Source organism: Venturia canescens, chromosome 4 (genome assembly GCF_019457755.1).
Source record: "Venturia canescens isolate UGA chromosome 4, ASM1945775v1, whole genome shotgun sequence".
NCBI classification, from domain to species: Eukaryota; Metazoa; Arthropoda; class Insecta; order Hymenoptera; family Ichneumonidae; genus Venturia; species Venturia canescens.
In genome coordinates this window covers 18,809,412-18,835,796 of record NC_057424.1, presented here as the reverse complement: position 1 = coordinate 18,835,796, position 26,385 = coordinate 18,809,412, and the positions used below count along the sequence as shown (strand labels likewise).

General features: G+C 41.1%; 1 protein-coding gene across 4 annotated transcripts in view; it reads left to right on the top strand.

The window, feature by feature from the left end:
* Positions 1–26,385, top strand: part of Atpalpha (sodium/potassium-transporting ATPase subunit alpha) — a 67,409-nt gene that overhangs the window by 536 nt on the left and 40,488 nt on the right. The window lies entirely within an intron of this gene.

Here is a 26,385-nt window from a genome sequence, read left to right as displayed (position 1 = left end):
CGAATCGTTATTCATTTTCATTACCACGATCGTCGTTGACATTTCGCCATTTGAAATACATCGATACTATATTTTTTATTAGATCATCAAAGCAATTTTTTTGCTTTTGCGTCCGTTTGCTTTTTTTCCCTCCATATTATTAAATACGGCGTTCGCTGGGTGTTATATCGTATTACAATTATTATCAATCGATCGAATACCATTCAAATCGCAAATCTAGGCAATTTTATCTCCCGCGATCAATCGATTTTCAAAGCGATTGTAATTGTGATGTGTCGCGTGTGACGATCGTTGGAAGAAAAAGCTTGTACAGCAAATTCATAATGAACGATAAAAAACATTGACAAATTGACATCGCCACTTGGCGTGCCATGTGAATACCGTCCGTTAACCACGCCCTGACCATTCGACGTTTCTGTATTGCCCGTTCTTTCGGTCGCTTCCACTTCATAAAGCGTTCCCCCGTATGAATAATGAGAGACGAGTCGGGCAAGTTCAGCGTGGCTCATACACCCTCGTACGTTCCGATCACCGTGACAATGTGGCGTATGCCATTGTTTTTATTCTTTCCCCCTTTTTCGCGATTTCCATCTAACAAAGCGAAGGAAAATCACCCGTCGCTCTTTTCCTACGCTCTTTATGGAATAAAGACACAAATAATTTATTCAAGCTCACGTACGCTCAACAAGCTGCAAATTTTCATAAAAATTACACATTTTTTTTAAACCGTGTTTTGTGGAAAAAAATGGTTCGAATTTCGATTATGCAACTGTCGCACTGGTAAGCTTGAAGGTCTGAAAAAAAAGTTGAAGTAGATGAAAAAACTGTAACGTCTTTTTCTCGGCGCGGAGGAAAAAACATAAATTCGTGGAACTGCGACAAATTGTGCTGAATCGATCATGTTCTCAGTATCATGAAGCGAATCTGACTCTCCAAGAAGATAAAACACGCGCGTTCTCGACGAAAATATTACACGGGATTCGAGTGACAAAATTTCTGTAGACCGAATTTTCAATAACGAACTCTGGCATCTTTCAACTATTTGGCGGAGTCATCGACGCGTTGTTGACGCGATCGGGCAATTTTCAAAAAATACAACTCTCGTGAACCTGTCAAAAGTTTTTGGAAAAAAGAGACTAGCGTCATGCAACGCTCACCAAAATGCATCGACGACACAAAACTCGTCCCATTTGTTTCGTTCTATTTGTGCGTTGAACTACTTTTTTTTAGAAACAAATTTTCAGAAATTTATTTCGTATCGTTACTCGTGACGTCTCGACGAGGACTGAAGTTACATTTTTTTATTTTCACTTCAAACTTTGAAACTTGAAATTTCGACGAAAATGACCAAAAGTAGGAAAAATTTTGTTTCTCGATTGACACGAAAACAATCGAAGATCTCAAAACATTGAAAAAATAATATAAAATAAATCGATTCGTTGGATCTCTACGAAAATACCAACGATCGTTTAGGTCTCTCCGCGTAGACTTTTTCGCTGAGTATATTTCCGTCAGACTCGAAACGCGTACTCGGACGATCAGCCTCCCAATGTGGAAACCCTTCCGAAGGATTTCCACGTAGTATTTTTCTTTTCGAAAGACACATCTCCGAAAAATAGTTTCCAGAGACGAGTAAAAAAATGAAGCAAATGATTGAACGGCGTTCGAGAGTGGTTTGTTCCAACGGTACGGGCCTGCGTCAGCCGTTACGGAGTTTCTTCGCGTAGCCCGGTGGATGGCGCCACGCTACCGGCCAAAGTTGAGAAAACAACGGGAAGGTTGAGTCACGCCTCGAGCGGCGTGCGACACAAGCGCACGTTCGTTATTATCGCGGTATGCCATTAAAAAAGTCCATCGCTTACATTCCTCAAGAATTTACTTCTAAAATATTATTCCAAATAAACGTTAATTCGAACGTGTCTGCGTAATTGTTAAGCGCGGTTTATACAAGAATAAACATCCATTTTATAGCGCCGACGTTGTTGACAGGTGTCGCGGACGAACGATTGAATCCGTCGTGTAATCAACGTGCATGTTCGAACCCATGAACGTTTTTTACACCCGAGTCGGGGGTATAATCCGAAAGCGTATTTGAATGTTACAAAAATGGTAGGAAATTGGGAAAAAATAATGAGAAATCGAGATAATGAGATGCGGTAGGGAAATGTGAGGACTCGTTGTCGGAAGGCGGTGAGAAAGACCGAGGGAAATTGGTCCGGCTGCGCTGGTCCAGCGGGCGTACGAACTCGATGACTCTGCGCGCTCGTCTCACCTTCGACGTTAATTTGGACGATACGGTTCGCGCTTATTATCGCTAAATTAGCCATTATGTCGTTACATTAACGAGTCAATGTGTGTCAGGGGGCCACAGTGCCGGTACGAGCGCACTCTCTGCTTCTCCTGTCTCCCCACCACGAGCCCCTGGCTCTGTGTATCGCGGCGGGGTCACTCTCGAGCTTCGAATCGCTACCGGGCTCACGCCAGCGGTTTGACTCTTCCAACGCACTCTCGTCTATCATTCCTCACACCCCTTCCCCATCGACCTCGCTCTTTCTTCCTCTCTCCGCTCTCCATCTCTGCCGCGTGTTACGACTGTTACGTCGATGTTCGAACCCCCCGTGACCTCATCGGACAACTAAGCAACCCCATTGTTTGACCTACTCTCTCTCTCTCTCTTTTTTACTGTGTCTCCGTCTGCCCCTTTGTCGCGTTCGCTCGCGGGCGCCCCCGGTGACTCATCACCGAAATTAGGGAAAGACCTTTCGGGCGAGAACGAGGAAAAATTTCTTCAAGGAAGTTGACGCCGCACACTTATTTTTTAAAACCAAAAGTTATGACCTGTACCTTTCAAAAGTTAAGCCACTCTACAGTTTGCCAATGTTGCATACACTTTTTAAGGGGGATGGATCACGAAATCAAAATAATCAGAATTTGATCAAATTTGGCGATAACATTCTTTGGCATCGAGTATACAAATACAATTTTTTTAAAAATTTTTTTACCACATGGCTATCGAGCAATTGAGCGTTGAATCGAAGTTCTTATGCACGAGATGTATAACTGGATATGTGTAAACTCTATGCTTATACACGTGAACTTTAGTGTTCAATTACTCGAGAGCTATGTGGTAGAAAGATCTAAAAAAATTCATATTGTCTTATATATTTTTAAAGAATACATTTATCAAATTTTATTAAATTTTTATTATTTTGAAATTCTTAATATTTTTAACATGCTTTAGCATGGCAACATTGTATCGTCGCGATCCACTATTCTTAAAAGACTCGGGAAAAAAAGACGAAAAACTGGTGAAAGCTCAGTCGAAAACGCGGACGGTGACGATCCTAGCCTCAAATAACTGCACGGGAAACAGATTATTATTGATGTAATCTCAGCAAATATCCTAATAAATGTGAAAAAAATTGGCATTATTCGGAAAGTCTTGCTCGTGTTGCCCAAAAAATTTCATTTTTTCAGCATCATTTTTAACGATAACACTGAAGTTTGCAACGTTGGAGTCCAACGAAATGACGTAAAAAACTTCCCAACAATTCCTCCAGTAACTCTTCAATTCTGATACCTGCCTAATTTGCAATTTGTTTTTTTTTTCAGTCTACATCAATAATTCGTGAAAAAAAAAACATTGGTAAATTGGACTTCCGTAAGGTTACATGTAATTTGGTCCAAATTGTTATTGATTTTTCTCAGCAACGATGCTCCTAAATTGTCTGAAAATTTAACTGATTTTTTTACTCTTCACTTTATAAGATGCAATCGATTTAAAAGCGATGCCATCATTTTCATTCTAATGCCTCGACTTCCTTAACAATCTGACGGATTCGCTGCATTTTTATTCACGATTCGCCGCAATAATTTTGAGCGAATGGAGAATTCGTATTTGATTGAATTATTTGACACGAGCTTTGGAGGGTCGGAGTACCCCGGGCGACAATGTGAAAAGTTTTTTCTTTGAAAATCGGTAAACGCAGAGAGCGTCACACACGTTTGAGCGTCATTTTTTTTTGCCAGGAATAGAAGTATTGAGGGAAAACACATTCTCCTGGGTTCATTCGTTCGGCCCGTGCTTTCCTCGTCGTATATTTCAGTGCATGCTACACCGGAACGAATAATGACTCCCTTTCGATCCATTATCAGTTGACACATCGGTCGATCATGGCGATTAAGAGGATGGATCAGTCGGTATATCGCAACCGTGAGTGTGAGAGAGATAGCTGCAAATTTCGAAATAAAAATTCTTTGACACAGTTTGACCGATTAAAAAAAGGGCTCTGTCAGTCGATTTTTGCCATCGTTCTGCGCGGGCTGACAGAGCCTTTTTTTAATCGGTCAAACCGTGTCAGAGAATTTCAATTTCAAAAATTCCAAGTGAGGTTAGTCGACTGATCCATACTCTTAAGGAAGTTCATCCGGTAGCGAGTTAGTCAAAAGAAAAGTTATCGCGACTAGCGTAGTCGGTCCAGTGAGTTTGGCAACGCCGCGACCTCGTGACCTGTACTGTCTGCGTTCGCATAATCAAAGCATGCCAGAAACGTCTGAAAAACGAGTTTTTCTCAATTGCATCAATATTTTCTCACCCGCCCTTCATATTTTATTGCAAGTTCCTGGTGCGAGTTGCGTGCATCAGAAAACGTAGTTTCCGGTTTGAAAAAGCACGCGGTTGCAACGTTCCCATTGTCAAAGTAACGTGTCGGTTAACCTCCCAATAATCACCATTTTTCGAGAAAAAAAAAATCATTAATTGCGAACTTTATAAGTATTGAATGGATTTCACGAAGCTGTGAACATAGTTTCTGCAAGAACTGTGCCTCGAACTTTTTACAGGATTTTTTATATTATTTATTAATGTATTCGAATTCTTAAATCGAAATCTCTTTGTTAAAGTAGTTCGGCCGTTCGATGATGAAGGTCCACTTTTTTTTGCGGCAAATGATAGTTCAAGATCCCCTCTGGTTAAGAAAGAATACATAAAAAAACTTAAGTTTTTGACGCGTCGTTTAAAATCGTGGGAATTTCACTAAATTTATTTTCGAGTCTGACACACGTGGTTCGATTAATCTGGCAGCTTCGCTTTTCGTAACGAATTGATCATTATTTTTCTCAGTGTCATTACACCGATGTAAAGTTTCTTTCGCACAATAGAAATGTTCCCGAGGTTATGTGTACTCAAAGTGTCGGACTCAATAATTAACTAGTCAAGTTGAAGTATAAATTTGATCCCTGGTGACATTTTTGTAGCATTTTATTACACACTTGTGATAAAAATATTCTCAATGTAGGTGTTTACTAATTTTATTAATAATTCAGACTTGAATTTAATCAACGTAAAGTAGTTGCTCACTTGACTAGCCATAGAACGGTCGAATTACTTTAATTCGATTACCAGATGAACTAACTTAATGCCGCGCTACGTTTTTTACACCGCACACTTAAACGCTGGGTCGAACGGTCCATCACACTTTTCTGCATCAGGATGCATTTAGTCGAATGATTGGTCATTTTTGGGAGCGTACCGGGCACTTTGGCTCGGGTATGCGGCGCGCGTGCATCGCTTGATTATTCTGTCCGGGAATAAACTTGCCACGATCATCGTTGTGCCCGATTTCGACGACTGGCAACGATGCAAAGGCGTTCGGTTCGGTAACGCGTGGATCGATCGATTCGCTCATTAGAAATTGTTAAATCTCCATTCCCATTGACGCGAAGCTATGCGGTAATCTTTCAAAGCTACGAATTTGGCAACGATTTTTTTGTTAAGTATAATGGAGCGTTGACCGAGCGATGGGAAAAACTTGCCGTCGAGCATCGCTCGGCGTGAAATAGTCGATCCGTTCGTTCTATCGCACAGCTTTTTAATGGCAGACTTCCTCGAGAGAATCGTGTGCGGAGCTCACGAAACGGGAGGGTCGTCCCACACGCGCGCGACAAAACACCGTCAACACCGAAGAAAAATCCGCCCTGAACCGCTACGGTCCTACTCGAAAGTTCATCAACTCGGAACCGCTCCGACCCAACGGGGGCGCCTGCAACGTCTTTCCTTCCAATTAACACGCACCATTCATACGTCCAACGAAATGATCTAAAAAAACACTCCAATAATTTCAGTAATTCACCAATTTCGTTCCCTGCCGAATTTCCAATTTGTGGTTTTTCAAGCCACAACGATGCTTCGTGAAATGAAAAAATGGTGAATTACAAATGTTTTTTTCCTTCATTTCGTTGGACTCGAACGTTGCAAACCTCAGCGTCGTATAAATGTGTGGAAAAATATCGAAGTAGTTTTCGTTCCAAAATGTTTTATTAGTTCCACATTTTTCGTGCATGATTTTGTTTCTCCTCGACGTCCGATCACGCGATCGAAGGAGCATGTAGTCCAGTCGAGATAGACATAAAAACAGCCTTAAATAGAAAAAATTAGGGGCAGTGATTTTTTTTTTTTAAACGTCGGGGGGTATAACTCTGCAAATATTGATCCTAGCTTAAAAATGATAATGACCAAACTCGTGGGAAATTAAATTTCCAACAACTTTGGATACCACCATTTTTCCTCGAAAGTTGAAAATTAACGAGTTATTTCAGAAAAACGAAAAAATTGAACTTCAAATCAAGACGGCGGCGAATGCACGTTTAAGGAAAAAATCGCTGCCCCTAATTTTTTCTATTTCAATGTCTATCTCAATTGGACTAATAGTTCCGGGAAGATGACACTCTTTATTTACAGACTAATGTTTCCGGCTGCTCGTTCTCGGCGGAGGATCCGCTCGGCCAGGATTACCAGGGACGATGTAATAATGGTAATAGAATGAGAGAGACTCGTGAGCCATCCCGGGAAAAGAGAGTCGCGCAGAGAGAGAATTTGTAATCCCACGGAGGCCCCAGGGACTCGTGATTGGGGTTGCGCGCGCGACATTAATCTTTCCGGAATCTTTTCGCGTCCCCGGGTTGTCAACGATTTCGTCTCTCGGGCTCGTCCCTTCGCTCGTGTTCGCCAACGACCAACGATCATTTTCTGACGATTTGTTCGCCCTTTTTTTATCAACTGTATGGATGAATCCTCGACATTTGTTTCTCGCCGATGACTCGTCACGCGAGTCCTACCTCCGAGAGTACGTGCAGAGTGCGTAAATATTTTAGCTTTGCTCGCAACTCACGATTGCGCTCGAAAACGATTTGGAAGTGTGCTTCGGAAGATTTTTACTCGCGAGTCGTCGCCTTCGTTTCTACTTGCGGATGCAATTCGTGCGTTTTTTTTAAATCTCGGATGGGAAGGTCGACGTGTGAAGGTCAAAGTTCTCGAATTCAACCTCCGTCATTCTGCTATTTAATGTCCTTTTTAGCGTCTGCCAAGCTCGGAACGCCGTATAAAGTGTGCCCGAGTGAGCACGCCTCGTGCGGAACTCTCTTATTTCCCGGGAGGTCAAATTCAATAAAACGATCGGCCATTCATTCGAAACGGTAACAATATTACAGACCGGGATGATGAAAAACGTTTGCAGCCGCAAGCACACAAGCCCGGGTGGAAGCAACGCTTCGCGTCGGTTCTCATCGGTTCATTTTTGTAGAGATTTTCGTTCCCGATCGTTTGACCCCCGCGACGATCGAAGGTGTTCGAAATTCGATCGTTAGGAGGGAAAAAACGATTGAATTTTCGTCGCACCGTTTACCGCGTCATTGACGTCTTGTAAGGCGCCGAAATATTGAATAAACGACGATAAAAAAGCAGATTTCATTCAGTCGCGGCAGAGAAACGACGGTGGGAGGGAGAATAACAAGATTGAACACCAAACGTTCTGCGCTCGTATAGATAAAGCAGAGACAAAATTTACGACGGAATATTTTCGTAAGTTGTTCAAGTATAATGATCAGAGAGCGAGAGATTAAGAAGGAATGATAACTCCGATGGGAGTCGGAGATACGAGAAATTCCTGCTTTCCATTGAAAGCTGCTGTTCGCGTATATAAATTCGTTCGTTGACAATCGTGCATGAATTAGGGATAAAATTGAATGAAATGAAATTAGTTTCGAATTCGGCTCGTCAGCACGACGATGAAGTTTGCAACGTTCGAATCCAACGAAAAAAACATTTGCAATTCACCAATTTTCGATTTCACGAAGCATTCACGAAGTCCAGGTTGAAAAACTGCGCGCAAAATCGGCAGGGAACGAAATTGGAGAAAAACTGTGCTTGAATAATTTTTTAAGGAATTCCTTTCGCGAAACCGAAATTCTACAAATAACTGATTTTAAATTACAGCAAAGTAAAACGGCATGCGAATAGATTGGCGAAATTTCAGGTCCGGTTATCGAACATTTAATGAAGAATTAAAACTTGAAAAATCGTAAAATTCATACGGGAGTTTGTGGAGATTCCATCGTCACTAAATTTCTATTCAACAATAATTCATGTACTAAATAATTCTAAATTTGCTGATACAAACTGTCTCACGGATAAAAAAAAATATAAAGCTTGCCGAATGCTCAAAAAAGATATTAACGATGGAAGTTGGAAAAATGGCAGAAGCAAAAGCTTTTTCCATGTAACCGGGACTTTTCTCAGAGGTTAGAAATCAGTCGAAATTTCGAGAACCCGAATTTGCGCCACCGAAAAATACGGTCATGGGAGAGGAATACCTTGAAATCATTTCGTTGGACTGCAACGTTGGAAACTTGAGCGCGTCATTTATCAGCCACAAGTCCGTTCCGGTGCGGGGAGCTCCCGCACGAGATGTAAAAATATGAGTGACTCGAGGGTAACGATCTCGACCTGTTCGTCACGAACGTCAAGTTGAAGCTTGATCAACTTGTTGCCGTCGGGATTTCCGATCGCGAGTGTATAAATAGTGCGTGGAATGCTCGAAAAATAGTATTTTCATGGGAGTATAATAGTATTTTAAATTTAAAATTTTAATTTAAATTTAAAAATAGTATTTTCACCTCGACGCCGCATCGAATCGGATGGAATCGATCGGCCTGATTTTTCATTCCTTCAGAATGAAAAGATCAGAGAAAAGGGTGACATAAAAGCTTTTAGTTCGGTAAAGATTTTTGGTGGATCGATCGGGCGTGTCCCCGATTGTCGGCGAATAACCACGAAGCTCCCAGTGCTCCACGCTTTCAACCTGACGATTCGCGCTCGTCGAAGAAAACCGTTGCTTGCTGGATGTCTCTCGACGCGAGAGATGAAAAAATACGTACGTACTCGGAGGCACCAATACGGAATCGAGTGTCGGGAAAATAGCGCACGTCTTCACGGACCGGCTTTTTTCGTCGCGAGCGCTTTTTTTTTTTCAAAATTTCCAACGAAGATGCGCGCTCCGTGAGAAATTGATAACTAAATATTGACCGCGCCCCGCCTCCTCAGCCTCGGGATGAAAAGAAAAACATAAATGTACTTGTCTCAGAGTCGCTGCCGCGACTCCAGATCGGGAGAAAAGTGAAAAGCGAATGAGGAGCATTGTCCGAAGACTCATGCGTTCGTTCTCCACTACCGTAACCGCTACTTTTGAGCCACTCTATATTTTCTTTGTACATAGATATTGGGGATGGTGCGTTTGGCACAATGTTGGCCGAAAATCGATCGGACGGTGACTATAGCGAGTGTGAGCAGTCAGGAAGAACGCCGAGGAGGCGAGTACGTACCTACCTCGGCCAACGGTGACTCTACACACCGTTTCCAGTGCCCCTTCCCGCTAAGATCCCACGTCCGATCGATCAGCCACCCTGGCACCGATTGCCGCCGCCACCGCATTTTTCTAGCGTTCCCGTACCCACGTACAGCGTCATATCCATCTCGAGTAGATTCTTGCGTTTCAAACTTTTTATTCGCCCCTTTGCCTTTGAAGAGTACCAATGGTACTCGTTGAGCGTGCAGGCTCCTCGATTAGCTGGGACGAGGGGAAAAAATCTGAGGAAACGCGATCGAGGGCGTTGTTTGACCGAGTGCCGAAGCCGGAAGTGGCGCCGGTCCAAGTCTAAGAGGGTTAAATACACGCGGAGGTGAATGGGGATGAAAGTTTCCAGGCGGAATTACGCGACAGGTTTGGGGAGAGGTTTTTCAGCGGAGGTGGACGAGGCGAAAAAATGGTTGACGCGGCAAACGCGCCCCCGCGATCATGCACGAAGGCACTCTCGAAAGTCAGCAAAAAAAAGAGAAGAACGATAGACGATGTCGCCTTTTTTATCTGTGCGGCACATCGGCGAGTCGATAGACGTGAAAAAAATAAAACAAAAAGTACTCGGCAGATTCGTAGTGTTGAACACCGAATATCGCGGGGTCTTGTGAGGAAAAAATTTACAGAGAATCGAACTCGAATGTGGGAAAATGGCACTGAAGTTTGCAACGTCGGAGTCCAACCAAACGATCTGAAAAAACTCCCCAACGATTCCAGTAATTCTCCAATTCTGTTAGCTCTCTAATTTGCAATTCGTAGTTTTTCGCTCCACATCAGTGATTCGTGAAATAAAAAATTGGCAAATAACGAATGTTATTTTCGTTGGATCCACGGCTGGAAACTTCAGCGTTGTGGAAAGCGTAACGCGAAAAAGCTCGTTGTAAGAGAACTGAAAAAAAAGCGGTGCTCGAATAAAAGGTGGAAAACCCGTGAGCCCCCGAAGCTTTTGACGAATGAGGAAAAAAAGAAAAGAAACGAGAGTGACAACGCAACGGGGAGCCTGGCTATAAAAATGCCACAAAGGATCCAGGCGGGTTCGATCTTCGCGTTGGTTCAACTGCGTATGGAGATGACAAAAATCAAAGTCAGAGCGCACAGAAATGCGGCATAGACCACCGCTTCCGTGATTAGCATTTGTTGTGTGCCTGTGTTAAAATGAGTATACCCGTCCGCGAGCGGAGAATGGCGATATGGTTAAATCGAAACTCGGAACTATCGAGAGAGGCGAAAAGGTAGAAAGAGAGTCGAAGAGAGAGAGAGGGAGAGAGAAGGAAGGAATGACGACGTTGCGGAGGGCTGCGAGGGGGCCAAAGGGTTGAACGCGAACTGGATGTAGAGCGCAATCTCGTACCGGGCGCATTAGCAAGCATAAGATGGCGCTGCTAGCAGGAAAAAGGAATAGTGGGGATAAAGCCCCGCAGTGCGGCGCGGTCGATACAACCCCCACTGATATCACGCCTGCGGCACCTTTTTCCTATTTTTTCATCCTACCAACCCTATCCTGCCGGCTACGTTTACCCTTCCGGGAGTCTTGCACACGTTCGCTCATCCTCCCACTGGCGCACGAACGCTCGCTTCTTCTCTATGCATCTTCGACTATCTGAGCGTACACCAACGAGAAAAACATACAAATGAGTACACATTTATCGCTTCCTCTATTCAATTGTGCCGCTGCTGTTCGTCCTTGGCGAAAACTCGTCGCGCCGTTATTTCCTATTCTCTTCTGAGTTTTGCGTATGACGAAGAGTTTTCGCGCGTTACATTCTTGCCGGATATCCCGTGTAGAAATTCTTTTAGGGCCTTGACCAGGCCCCGATTATTCTTCCCTTATATTTCGAAGGGAGGAATGAGGAAGCCCGAAGAGGACTTGGTCAACGAGGGCCCGGCCGGGCTAAAAGGTCGGGGCCTTTACAGGAAGCCTTATTAAAGTCCCAGCAAAAAATAAACATTGATACCTATCGAACTTTCGCTAATGCGCTCCCACGCTACCCACCACACCACCATCTAGTTGGGAATTTTTGGTTAAAAAATGTAACATATGTTGCAGATAAGTTCTGTATACATTATGCAGCATATTTAATGAATCTATAAATTACAGAGTTCTCACATAAAGACAGAAATAGTCATAGTAAACTTGAATACCAGCTACCAATAGTTTTTTAAGCGGATCTATATGTATATAGTTATTATGAGAGTGACCAAGTCCAAGTCCTTCAGCGATATCTTGAACTCCATGTATGTTGGACAAATACAAAATATCGCTACAAATTACAAATTTTGAAATATACTCAAGTGTTATATGTTTTGAGTTTCACAGCCCCGATAATGCCCGTCTGGATCGTTTATAATTTTTCATACTGTGTCTGGGTAAAAAGACCAACTCGCCTTGTTATACCCCGATCAGGGCCTAGTCCGGCTGTGCTGAGGAAATCCCTAGGAGGAAATCCACATTTCAACTCGTCAAAGTCCATCATCAAAATTGAAATTTCATGCATGTTTCACAAATCAAAGAAACCGTTCCAAGCTATAAATTTTGAAATATGACTATTCAAGTATTATATATTTTCACTACCAATATCCTGATAATACCCGTCTGGGCCCTTCATAATTTTTCATATTAAAACCCTTTCTAAATGAACGAACTGGCCTTGTTAGATCCCGACCAGGGCCTAGCCTGGTTGTGTCGTAGAAATCCTTAGTAGGGATTCCACATTCGAACCCGCATAGGCCCGATTATTTTTAGGGCTGCCCTAATAATTTTCTACACGGGATTATTCGGCTCGTGATGTGAACGACCATTCCGAAGGTCTGACTCACCTTTTCTCCCTCGAAACGTTCGTTCTTGCACGGAGAGAAAATTTCATTAAAAACTACTATAGTGCCATAGCAGATGACGCTGAAGTTTGCAACGTTGGAGTCCAACGAAATGATGTGAAAAAACTCTCCAATAATTTCAGCAATTCTTCAATTTCGTTCCTGCCGAATTTTCAATTTGTAGCTTTTCAAACTACATCGATGTTTCGTGAAATAAAAAAATGGTAAATCACAAATGTTTTTTTCGTTCATTTCGTTCAACTCGAACGTTGCAAACTTCAGCGTCGTCATAGCAGTAGGGTTCTATATCGGTAATATTTATTAATTCTTACGAACATACATAGTAATTTTTTGTGAAGCGACTCGATAAAAATTGATGAGTGATATGAAAATAAATACATCGGTACACGTGTATACCGGTATATTATCGTACAATCGCGAATGAAATTCTGTTATTTACCATAGTAAATTTCTAAACACTTTGGCGTATGATCGATGCTTGTGTTCGAGCTCCTCAAATTTTACTATGTTCACCTGTAAATTGTGAAAACAGTACTAAGTATAGCAAAACGGCATAATAATTCTACTTGACAGTTCATCATCGAGTCAACATAAATTTTACAACGTTTACTTGGTGAACTATGTTAGGAAAAAATAGCACAGTTTAAACCTTTGTCACAGCAAAATACGCAATTTAAAAATTTTCATTCAGACTTGACTGGGAAATTACAATATTTTTGGTAAAAACCTTCGAAATGGGCGATATAGAATCCCAATACCATGGCAGCATAGTAATTCTTACTATTTTTTCTCTCCGTGTGGGAAATCGAGGGCTGATAAACTTATCAGCCATTGATGATCGATGCTCTCTTTGTGCATAATCCGATTTAATGAATTTGGAACTCGATTCGTTTGTCGCGCTCAGAGGATAACGAAGGTCGAACACGGAAGTCGGAAGGATCTTGCGATCTTCGGCGGATCATCGTTAATTTCGTGGTTCGTTTTGCTTTCATCGATAAATATATCCGCAGCAGTCGAGGCGTCGAATACTTATTGGAAAAGAAATAATTGATGAACGCGTAGCCCCGGTTCGAGCTGCGAAATGAAAAAAGCCGAAGAGCCAGAAGTGGTTTAAAGCGAGAACCTCTCGTCTTAATTACCGTCGCCAAGTCCCTGTGGAAATAATAGTGAAGAGCCACTTTTATCGTCCCCTAACGTTTCGAGAGATCGATCGCTCGCTCCGGCTCGCTCCAGCCCCTGTAGTACGTAACCGCTCGAGTATCTTTTTCAAACGAGTGCAAAAAAAAAACTCCAACACCCACGAGAGAAAACACACTGATAGGATTGTTCCTTGTTCAAACCAATCAGAACAATAGCTCACTTTCTACCGCATATTCAACGGGGTGAACATTTTCGGGCTTCTCAACGTGCTCATATTCACGAGTTTGCTCGATTTGACTATTTTTTTACTGTACCAATGCATTAAGGGCGGGGCAACGTCAATTCGGTGAAAACAACATTTAAAAAATTTTTTTTTACGTTACAAATAATATGAATTTATTTTATTGATTGTCACCACATCGTTGTACAATACATGAACAAAATTTTCTGTATTTTTAAAACTCGAATATCAGTAATCAACTCGACGGTAGCAGAGGCATTTTGGAAAAAAGTTGCCCATCGGCGAACAGTGTAAAACGAAATCTACTCGAACGATTCTTTTGAAATTTGGCATGTTACTTCCTCACACAATTGACCAGGTATCCGCGAGAGCTTTTTGACAATTTTTTCATAATTATTAATTTTACAATGACAAATAGGCTCATTTTTCAGGCGAAAATCAGTGTTTTCACTTCAAAGTGTCACAAAAGATGCGAAAAATCGAAAAAAAGAAAATCCTCTCGTAGATACCTGGTCAATTGTGTGAGGAAGTATCATGCCAAATTTCAAAAGGATCGGTCGAGTGGATTTCGACTAATACTGTTCACTGTGGACAACTTTTCTCTAAAGTGCCTCTGAAGATTCGCTGCGATCGAATAAATTATTGAAGTTCGGGTTTTAAAAATTTCGGAAATATTGCTCATGTATTGTGATATTATGTGACAAACGAATAAAATTGATTTGCTATTGTCTGAAGCGCCTAAAAAAATTCTTAAAATTAGGCCTTTCGAGTCCAACGAAATGATTAAAAAAAACTCTCCAATAATTCTTCAATTTCGTTCCCTGCCGAATTTGCAATTCGTAGTTTTTGAGCCTACTCCGATGCTTCGTGAAATGAAAAATTGGTGAATTACAAATGTTTTTTTCGTTCATTTCGTCGTTTTGTTTTTCAGAATAATAATTCTACGGAACTGCGCAAGATTTCGATCGTTTATAAACGATGGACAAACTCATATTTGTAGCCCGATTATTTCGTTACAATTATTCGATCAGAGTGTGAAAGCTTTCTCTACTTCGAAAGCTCGTGAAACGTGGAAACTCTGGCAGCGAGTTACGTAACGTCGGGCATCCTTAATTGGGAAAAACTCACGGATTTTTAATCGACTAAGAAAATATGAACGAGATGAGGGGACTAGGAAATAAAAATGAGAATTTTTCCTCTTCCGCCCTCCCCCCGAGCACTTTTTCCGGCCGAGTGTGCTTAATCTCGAATATGCAGCTAGTGTTGCAACAGCACCGTTTGCTCCGATGCAGTTATCGATCTTGGCCTTACTCGCGTGACGCGCCGAGTCCTGGCGCCCTTGGCCCTGTAATTTCGTTGCTTTTTTTCAACCCCGCCTCGCGTCCTCTTCTCTGAGCTTGACGTCTTTCGACGTAACAAGGACGACGAATACATTGGATCAGCTAAAGTCATGACCCTTCCGAACGAGATTGTCCACGTTTTGTTTCCTCCCTCTTTCTCTGAACTCCTCTGAACATTTTATTGCTCTCCGTGCCCCATAACTTGCTCTCCATAATTGTTATTTATTGTGCTCATAAAATTTCTTTCTAAATCATTCTTCCATATTGAGATTAAACGAATAATATCTTCGAATAAATCTTGGGCAAACGAAAAGGAAAATTTGCAACGGTTTTATCACTGTACGGAGAGAATCCTTGCGAGTTTGTGAAAAAAAGCTGCGTGTCATGCGAAGCACAAAGAAGATAATAAAAGCGCGAGATTGGTCGGCTCCTGAAAAGTTCGAGTTTCCCGTGCGAGCATGGGATTTCCAACGCTGCGCTCATTCTCGTCAGGGAGCCACTACTTTTAACGTTATCGCTGCTTCCAACTTGTTTTCGCGCGTCACCCAAACTGAAATCCTCACATTCATTAGCTATCGACGCGTATTCTCCAGAATTTTTTCTCGGCCTCCCTTCGGATAGCTCCTCGATCATCGTTCGGTTATCGTTCTCCGAAACTCTCGCAAACTGTTATCCCCTCAGTGATTTATGCTCCGGCAAGTGGTCCGCCAAAAAACCTACGGACCTTTGCCTCCGGCTCGAAGGTCCGATTTCAATTAATCACCGATCATTTTCAAACCTTAAAATCTTTTCGAATTATTATTTTCTGTGAAAATACTTTGATTCGGTTTTCCACAAAATTGAAAAACAAATAAATAAATAAAGAAAGCGGAAAAACAAGGGAACTCGATTCGTGCAACGCGAATTATTCTTTCTCTCTTCCTCGTCGTTTATCGGACCATTTGATGCACCAGACGTTGGTAGAATGCAAAGGCGGAGTCACGCTCGGTCGATGTTAATGGCGCCTAAACTAGCTTCTGTTCCGGCAACGGAGGCATCGCACTTCTCCACTCGGATCTCCGAGATCAAGACGCCTCGGTCATCCGGAGCGTGCCCACCGAGCCGAGGACGTCCGCGGATCTTCGCCTTGCATGCTGCTGTATATTAACAGTGTCGGAGGAAATTCCCGGTGCCTTCGTTTCCCCTTTTTTTTTATCACACTCATACGAGAGGATGGTGAACGAAAACATTTTCATTTCCTGCTTCCAAACGGAGCGAAACTTTGATTGAATTCCCAACACCCGAGATCGATAGTACGAAAGTTTTATTTTTCTAATGCAATTAATTGAAACTCGAGATTAATAATTCACACCGGAGTCGAAATTTTGAGCCTATTTTGATGCTCTTCTGGTAGGATTTAAGGGCGCCACAGTCGGACATAAAATAATGCAAAATGAATTCCTACTTAACGCCCAGTACGGGGACAAATTTCCCTTTTCGAGATGCCACGTTTACACGCGTACATGTGCAAGCACGACGAGGCTGACGTTTGCAACGTTGGAGTCCAACGAAATGATCTAAAAAAATTCTCCAAAAATTCCAGTAATTCTCCAATTTCGTTTCCTGTCGAATTTCCAATTCGTAGTTTTTCAACCTGCACCGATACTTCGTGAAATAAAAATATTTTTTTCCTCCCTACTAATGTTTCTTATTTGTCTCGAACTCGACCTCCGAAAACAGATACTCTCGTCCGGTTTGTGAGCAACTAGTACTCAGCGTTTCTTTATCGTAACGCAATCGAGGTCTCGCAAAATCGTACTTCGATAAAAGAAATATTCTCGATTGTTGAGAAATAATTAGTGTGCTCCTTTATTAATAAGGAGAAAGATTGAGAGGCTTATAGGCGCAAAGGCGGTGCTCCGCTGGCGCGAGAGCGCTCTCCTTGATTTTCGCCACACCAAATACGTGCTAGGAAATAAACTTTGAATGTTGTGAATGAGAGAACGTACATATGTGCCCTGTAGATTTAAATACAATCGAAATAGGACCTAGGGCTACTCCGACTGGGTCCAGAAGAAAATAAGGTTTTGTAAAGGTCTTGCTGCAGTGGTCAAGGAGGAGGAGAAGTTTATTCAGGCGACACTTTTAGGCGCATAAGAGGACTAGTATCATCAAGTGACCTCATTAGAGGCTTAAGGAGGGTGGCTACACTCGTAAAAATGATAAAAAATTCATCAAATTTGGTGATAATGTTCTTCAACATCAAGTGCGAAGACACCATTTTTTTCAAAATTTTCTTCTGCTTAGTTATCGAGTAATTACGCATTAAAGCAGATTTCTTATGCCCGGAATGTATACCCTATATTATATGGAAACGCTATGCTTATACACTTGAACTTTAGCGATCACAATTACTCGATAACTGTGCAGAAGAAAAATCTTAAAAAATTTGTATTGTCAAATTTGGCCCTAAAGAATATGTTCACCAAATTTTATTAAATTCTTAACGACGCTGAAGTTTCCAACGTTGGAGTCCAACGAAATGAACGAAAAAAACGTTTTTAATTCACCAATTATTTATTTCACGAATCGTTGGTGCAGCTTGAAAAACTACGAATCGCAAATTTGGCAGGGAACAAAATAGGAGAATTACTGGAATTATTGGAGAGTTTTTTTCGATCATTTCGTTGGACTCCAACGTTGGAAACTTCAGCGTCATAAATTCTTATCATTTAGAAATTTTTAATGTATTCAACATGGTTTAGCATGGCAACATTGTATCGTCGGTAGCCACCCTCCTTAAACGAAGTAAAATGCCAGTAAAATAGGCTCGAAATTTCGACTCGTCTGTTTTTTCCACTCCCCTTTTCAATCGAGTGCTTAACTCGTTCGTGCCTAAAAGTGCCTGAATAGAAATGGTTATTATTTTCAGAATAAAACTCCAATCGATGAGGGTTCTAAATTAGAGCTTCCAAATATGGCGTGACCGGAATTTGATCGAAGACAGACATAAATGCTCACTTTCGGGTGGACATTCCTCGGTTCCTGCTAATTTAACCTACGCTTACTTTCGGCAGAGCATGTATTTAGTACAAAAATAATGAGGAGTAGCGGCGCTCAGTGAAGAATCGATAGTTCGTCGTCGACACGTCACGCCCGCTCGTGTTTACCTTCAATTACTCTTCTTCGCCGCGACGAATGCAATAAATATTAGACAAAAAAAATGGACAAAACTGTCGGAAAAATAATAGAAATTCCATTTTTCGAGATCGAGAACTTTCGAAACCAAACACTTTTGGGTTTTTCATCAAGTTTCAATTCAAGAAAATGTAGGTTTTTGCTTTCCCGCGTAGTTTATTCCTAGGACACTGTAATAAAGTGACAGGACGGTCTCGAGTAATCGTCCTTGATTATACAGATGGATGTCGCCGGGACAGGAACTGTGTCAACTGTTGTTAGAAATTGATATCGAGTTCTAAGCACCAAGGAAAGTGACTGGTGTTAAGTAGATTATGTTCGAGAGGCGGAATAACAAATTTGTGCGTTCAATCTATAAAACGCGTTGGAGTTTGTTCGACGTTCCTTATCAGCAGTTTTTCGATCAGCGATCAGATATTTCTGAGCGTTCGAAATCTTTTCCAACATTTTTGTCTTCGTTCTATTTTTCGCATCGTTTCGAGCGAATGCTCGTATCGCTTGGACGAATCTTCGACGAGATATTCATTCGGGGACAGTAAAAAAAAGTCGTGAAATCTGTTTAAACAACGAATAAATCCATCGGTATCGAGGGAACTAAAAAATAAATATTCATGAAAAATGATAAGGGGAAATAAATAAAACGACGCTCGAGACGCCGCGTATATTTGATTCGCTTTACATTTTCAATATTCGCGTTAACGCGTCTAATAAAATGTTTGCAAATTGTCTCGCACGAGACTCGTCATCCGGAATATTATCGGTCGGATAAGTAGGATGGAGATGATGCGATGACCTTGGCGAAAATGTCACGCGGGGGAGGAGGTGACTCAATTTCTTACATCTTTCATCTCGGCAATGGGATTATGCTTTGACGCATATTTTCGCGTTATCTTGTTGCCTGTCAAACTAGAGTTTTATCCTAAGTTGAACGAATATTGTTTCGTAACGTGATCTTCGGGCTCGAGTTTCTCGTCGGAAAATCACTCGAATGGAATATTGATGCTCGATTGAAACCGCAAAATCACCGGAACCTCGAGAAGCAACGTTGACGAGAGTAAAATACTTTCCCAATTTCGAGAAATCCGTGAATAATTGACAGTCCGTTAAGGTAGATCATGCTCGAAGGATCGTATTTTATGGGTGTCTAAATTCGATCGATTTTTACTCCCTGATTAAAGATATAATCACTTTTAATTAATGTCAGAGTTATTAATTCGATATTGTAAACACATTTTTTCAATTCATCTTTTGCCGAATGAAATTACGAGCCATTAATTAATCGGGGATCCATCCATCACCGACCGAACTCGAAATTTCAAAGGGTAAGCACAAAGGAAATGGATGAAGAAAAAAGTATTAATAAAACGACAGAAGGCTACGACAGGAATGGGTCAAGCCAAGAAGAAACAAAATGTCGAAATAAGCAAATTCGAGGTTATACGAGTGCTCATTACCAATTTCGTTCAATCTTTAACGTAATATATCTTTATTTAAGACAATCGTATCAAATTTTTTCCTAAACCTTCATTATTTTTGTGTACTTTTTTCATAAATTTCGTAAGAAGCGTTCATTAGCAATATGAAATGATGGACGATATTTTACGCACAGTCCCTATAGCCCTGTGTATTTTTCTTCGCATTTAAACACCTTTATCTCAACAATCAATAAGTCGAACCCTTTAAAATTTGATATGCGTGTCAGTCGACTGCCCATTTAAACTCCGTGTAAATTTCAAGACTTTCTTTTAAGAAAATCGTTTCGTGCGTGATCTATCCGAAGACACGTTTCGTCACGAAGGAGAGTAAGAAAAAAATTGGTAAATAACGAAAAACATAGAAATAAGTGGTTTAGTTCCGGGGGCATAGGGTCGAAAGGAGCGTGTGCACGTGTTTCTTTTGTGCGACGATAAGACTCGAAGAAGTCAAACATTCCGGTTGTCACCAGAGTGCGCGACGTGAATCCCGTTTGTTAATCTCATATATCGTGCGTAAGATTTCATTCATGCGTCAAGACTATACACGGACGATTTTCAAGCGCTTCCATGTATCCAAACCCAACCGACTTGCTCAAGATTTCATGACTCTCAATTAAGTTTGTCGTTGAGGTCGATGAAAAAATATCTTTTATAGCTGCCTCAATTTTACGTTGAATAGCGAATAGCCCAACAAAAATCTCCCAATTATCCGTTCAACGATTATTCGTGGCACTTTGTGTAACGATAAACGAGCGATGCAGAAAGTTGACTATTCATTTTGCGGCGAAATGATGTTGCATCGGGAGAGGAAAAACGTCGAGAAACTTCGTTCGAATCGCGTCCGACAAAACTGCCGAGAAAACGTGCAATTTTTCTATCGCCCCTTTTTTTCCCTTCAAATCGCCGTAATACAGAAATACAAGCGTGTCGGTAACACGGTGATGAGTGACTCACCGGTAAAACGTTTGGTGGCAGGTCGCGAAAGCCGCGAACCTCAGCCGTCATCGTCGTCGTCGTCGTCGTCGTCGTCGTCGGCGACGCCGTTACGAGTTATGGCGGATACTCGGACGGAGCCACTACCGCTGCTGCTTACGTTAGATTGAGCGTAATATGCCTCTTCCTCCGACGCAGATAAACAGTCACGGTCACCACGCGCTTTTCGTCCAACCCGTTTTACTTAGGTGCAACATCCACTCACTTCTTATACACGAACGCTCGTTACCGAACTAACTATTTTTATGTCAACACCGATCTCCGCTACTCTCTCATCTGTACGCTTGTTTTTTAAATGCTATTCCTATGTTAATCAAGTGTTACGTTGCGCTAATAAAGACGACATTGATACATCTGACATTTATTGTGAAAGATTTTATTTTCTATTGCATCTCGCAACGCGGCAGTACACGCGGAGAAAACGAGGCCGAATATTCTAGAGCATAGCACCGGAAATATGACGCTCAAGTTTGCAACGCTCGAGTCCAACGAAATGATGTAAAAAAACCTTCCAATAATTCCAGTAATTCTCCAATTTCGTTGCCTGTCGAATTGTAGCAAATTCGTTGTTTTTCAACTTGCATCGACACTTCGTGAAATGAAAAATTGGTTAAGAGGATGGATCAGTCGGTATATCGCAACCGTGAGTGCGAGAGAGATAGCTGCAAATTTCGAAATCAAAATTCTTTGACACAGTTTGACCGATTAAAAAAAGGCTCTGTCAGTCGATTTTTGCCATCGTTCTGCGTATGTTGACAGAGCCTTTTTTTAATCGGTCAAACCGTGTCAGAGAATTTCAATTTCAAAAATTCCAAGTGAGGTTAGTCGACTGATCCATACTCTTAAGGAGAGTGGATCGCGACGATGCAATGTTGCCATGCTAAACCACGTTAAAAATATTAAGAATTTCAAAATGATAGGAATTTAATAAAATTTGGTAAATGTATTCTTTCTAAATATATAAGACAATATAATTTTTTTTAGATTTTTCTATCACATAGCTCTCGAGTAATTGAACACTAAAGTTCAATTCGATAACCACGTGGTAAAAAAATTTGAAAAAAATAGTATTTGCACACTCGATGCCAAAGAATGTTATCACGGAATTTTATCAAATTCTGATTATTTTGATTTCGTGATCCACGATTCTTAAGAGGATGGATCAGTTGGTATATCGCAACCGTGAGTGCGAGAGAGATAGTTGCAAATTTCGAAATCGAAATTCTTTGACACAGTTTGACCGATTAAGGTATAACTGGATGGATAGGCTCGACCAAAAATTATATCTGATTGGAATTTCCGTACTTCGTGATGCAATAAAAATCTGAAAAAATTCAACAACATTTGGAAAGCTGTGAACAACAATTATCAATAATAATATTGCCCAAAAGTTAATAACGAATTGTTTAAACAATTAATTATTCAATAATTTTGCGGTGACCTATTGTTTTTTTTTTACGAATCAAATGTGTGTATTTTTCCGAATGCTCATGAACTTTTTCAGAATTTTCGTGGATTTTTGAAATTTCTTGAGAAAAAATTTTGAAAAAAATTTTAAAAAATTTGAATTTTGGATATGTTTTAGAAGACATATTTACCATCAGTTTTGAAAAGTCTCAAGGTTACTGGATAAAAAATGTACAAATAGAGCCACTTAAAAAATTTAAAAAAGGGAATTTCAAAAATCCACGAAAATTATGAAAAAAATCATGAGCATTCAGAAAAATGCGCACATTCGATTCGTAAAAAAGAAAACAATAGGTCACCGCAAAATTATTGAATAATTAATTGTTTAAACAATTCGTTATTAACTTTTGGGCAATATTATTTAATTATTTGATTATAAGATTATTTGAATTTTTTCAGATTTTTATTGCATCACGAAGTACGGAAATTCCGATCAAGATATAATTTTTGGTCGAGCCTATCCAACCAGTTATACCTTAAAAAAAGGCTCTGTCAGTCGATTTTTGCCATCGTTCCGCGTAGGCTGACAGAGCCTTTTTTTAATCGATCAAACTGTATCAAAGAATTTCGATTTCGAAAATTCCAAGTGAGGTTAGTCGACTGATCCCCATACTCTTAAATACAAATGTTATTTTCGTTCATTTCGTTGGACCCCGACGATGCTAACTTCAGCGTCGTCTAGAAATATGGTGTCTTGGGAACAGCATAGGTACTGGATTGCAGCGTTAATTCGAAGAGCAGTAATAAGAATTGTTCCATCCACCCTAGTAAAAAGTCCAATACCCATATTTTTTATTCAAAGGACTCAAGAGTGTTTTTCTCTATATAAGCATAGCAACAAATGTTTTGAGTCACTTCAAATATTAATATTGTAAAGCTTGCTCGGGCAACCCTGGAAAAAAAATTATACGTGTGATAAAGTTTCACAAGTATTCGGTGTATATTCGCGTATTTATCACAGAATTTATTATGCTGACAGTCAAAATTTGTGATTTACAACATAGATTTGTACCTGTCAGTAAGTCTGACATGACGAATAACACTGGAAAAGAAAACGAAATATAGTTTTCACGTGTGCGTCACCACATTTTGCTATATCCACATAAAGCTGTTTAGAATTGAAGTGAGAAAAAAGTGGAAAATTGAAAAAAATGTTCTGCCGTATGTAGAATTTCTCACAATATAGAAAACGAATTAGTTTCCTCCGTGTTGGATTGAGCGATAAAACGAGAATCTTTTCGATCATAAAACTGGCGCCTTTCGAGTCCGAGATACGCGACGTCTCGTTCTCGATTCGTTCGGCAACGTGGGTGTACACGAAAAGATTGAAAGATTCTGTTGCTACTGAGTTATATTAAGGCCCTCAGGTACCTCGTGTGCGAGGGAACGATTGCTAAATTCCGGGACGTGTCTCGATTCGAGTCTCTCGGACCGAGGGGCCTCAAATTTTCTCAGCTCTTGCACACTCGCGTCGAGTATATTCGCGCGGCTATGCTAACTCCGTTAACGATAACGATCGAGCGTCGCAAGGTCGCTCGATGCTGGCAGATAAGCCGGGAGCGTTATTTCCCGAAGCTTCCGCAGTAACTTTAATTGTCACATTCAACGTTATCGTTTTAAAGCGGATCGTTACAAAGATCCGGAGAATTCAACATAGATAAAAGTGGAAGCAAGTTTGAGGACGAAAAAGTAAATCGCCCGATGAAATGGTGCATCGCGAAAATTTTATAAAAATACGAACGTCCCAACATTTTATTCCGCTTGTTTTGCCTTCGAATGAAATCTCATGATGTACGATCGTCGAGGATGCTATAAGTTAGACAGAGTCTGCTGCTGCTTTTGTACAGACACAATAGGGGCACGTCGGTCGAAGGAAAAAGAGGTTGAGTCAAGGAAAAGCCGAAGGGTGAACGGGGTCACTGGTTTTCAGTACGTCATCTATATACTATAGACCGCGGAAGCACGTCACCGCTAGCTCCAGCTTTATCTCTCTTCTGTGAACGTCGCCCGATGAAGGACTATCGTCGGCTCGTTTTCTCCGAGGATCGATCCTGCTGCCGCATGTGTCGTCGTGATACTCTTCAAGCCTTTTATAGCGATTATGTAGGAGGACGAGACGCTTCGGCGACTCGCCCCCTTTCCTAGGCTCTGTACAACTTTCTTTTTCTTCCGCACCTGACGCACGCCTGGACTCGATCTTTCTCTCGTTTCCTCGTCATTCTTTTTATCTCGATATACCGTTGAAATGAAGGATCGCTCGGGCTGACCGCGAACGGCGTTAATCCGTCCTCGTTGCTTCGGAATCGCCTCGGAATCCTCGGGGGATAATATTATTGATCAGATTCAATCGTTTCGCCTGCTCCGATGCTCAATCTCATGACACGAAGATGACGCTGATAAAAAACCCTTCAACAATTCCAATTATTCTCCAATTTCGTTCCCTGCCGAATTAGCAATTCGTAGTTTTTCAAACTCCACCGATACCTCGTGAAATCAATAATAAGGTATTACACCTTTTTTTGAAAACTGTTTCAAAATAATCCTGTGATCGTAATAAACCAGTAGAATTTTTATTTCAATTTTATAAGACCGAAAACTGTCTTGAAAACTATTTTTTATTTATGATTTTCAATTTTCGCCCCCATGTTTTTTCGGTTTGTGACGTCACTCCGATAGTAAACAATGGAATTGCGAAAGACCAAGTAATAAGATTTGTAAAAATAATGAGTTATAGTGGTATATCATTGGTGTCTCGTGCCTGAATGCAATAATACAAATGTAAAAATGCCACAAAAATTGTGGATTCATCGCCACCATCAACATATTTATCATTGGTAGATTTGTACTATCTGCTTTCACAAAACCGTTTTCCATAATGCGATTTTAATCAAATGAATGATAAAAGTTCACAAACGTGCATAATAACTTGTAAAATTTCAAAATAACACAGAGCGCACAATAAGAATCTAGATTATTTACTATCGGAGTGACGTCACGTTGGAATCCAATATGGCGGATGGCGTTTTCGACATTTGAAAAACAGTTGAAAAAAGATGATTTTTAAAATTGAATTATAAAATTTACATTGCATTTTTATGAATAAATATTGACGTTTCTCGTTTACTTTTTACGAAATCTATCATAATCATGCATTTTTATATATTTTTTTACATGGTGTAAAATACCCTATTGGTCAATTACCAATGTTTTTTTTTTTCTTCATTTCGTTGGACTCGAACGCTGCAAGCTTCAGCGTCGTTGACGAATTGTTCCTCTGTGTCGAAGCTCGTGAGTTTTTTTTCAAAATGTTTCTGAGCGTTATACGCGCGCGCCCCGCGGGTTTTTACGAGCTCAGCTCTTCGCTTTAACCTCGCTTCGTTAATTCTCCATGTTCCTGAGAGACCAGCACCCTTTTAAGGGTGTCGCTCGCACAGCCGCTCTTTCTTTCCTTATGTAATACCTCGTTGTGCATGCACAACGAACATAATTGACTCGTCGAATGTCTGATCCCTCGTTACAACATTCGTTCAGAGGTACGCAACGAGATTGTTTCCCGAGCAACTTTTGTTTGAGTTTTTCAATAAAAATATTTTGATTCGTATAAAGTTTGAAAAGCCTCGTGAACTTTTGTGCAGAAATTCCTTTATCTAGAAAAAAATAGGCGCTTATCTCGCTCGGTCTCCGATCCCCGTTGTTCGATATGCAACGACTGCGCCCCCTCCCGAGCTGATGTTTTTTCCGATATTAATGTCTCGTCGAGCTCTTTCTCCCACCGCAGCGACGACGCGTACTCGCTTCTGCTCGAGTCAGACTGCCGGTCGCCGATTTTCCGGTTTGCTCCGGATCACACGAATCTCTCGACTTCATGAATGAGCTCTCGAACCGGACTATACCGGATTCGGAATGTACGTGAATCACTCACCAAACTAACGAGCAAACTCCCGCCTCTCGCTCGCCTCGATCGTAACGAGGCTTCCTTCTCTCCAACTTACCCTCCTTATCTCCGGAGGGGCTTCCATCCTCGGATT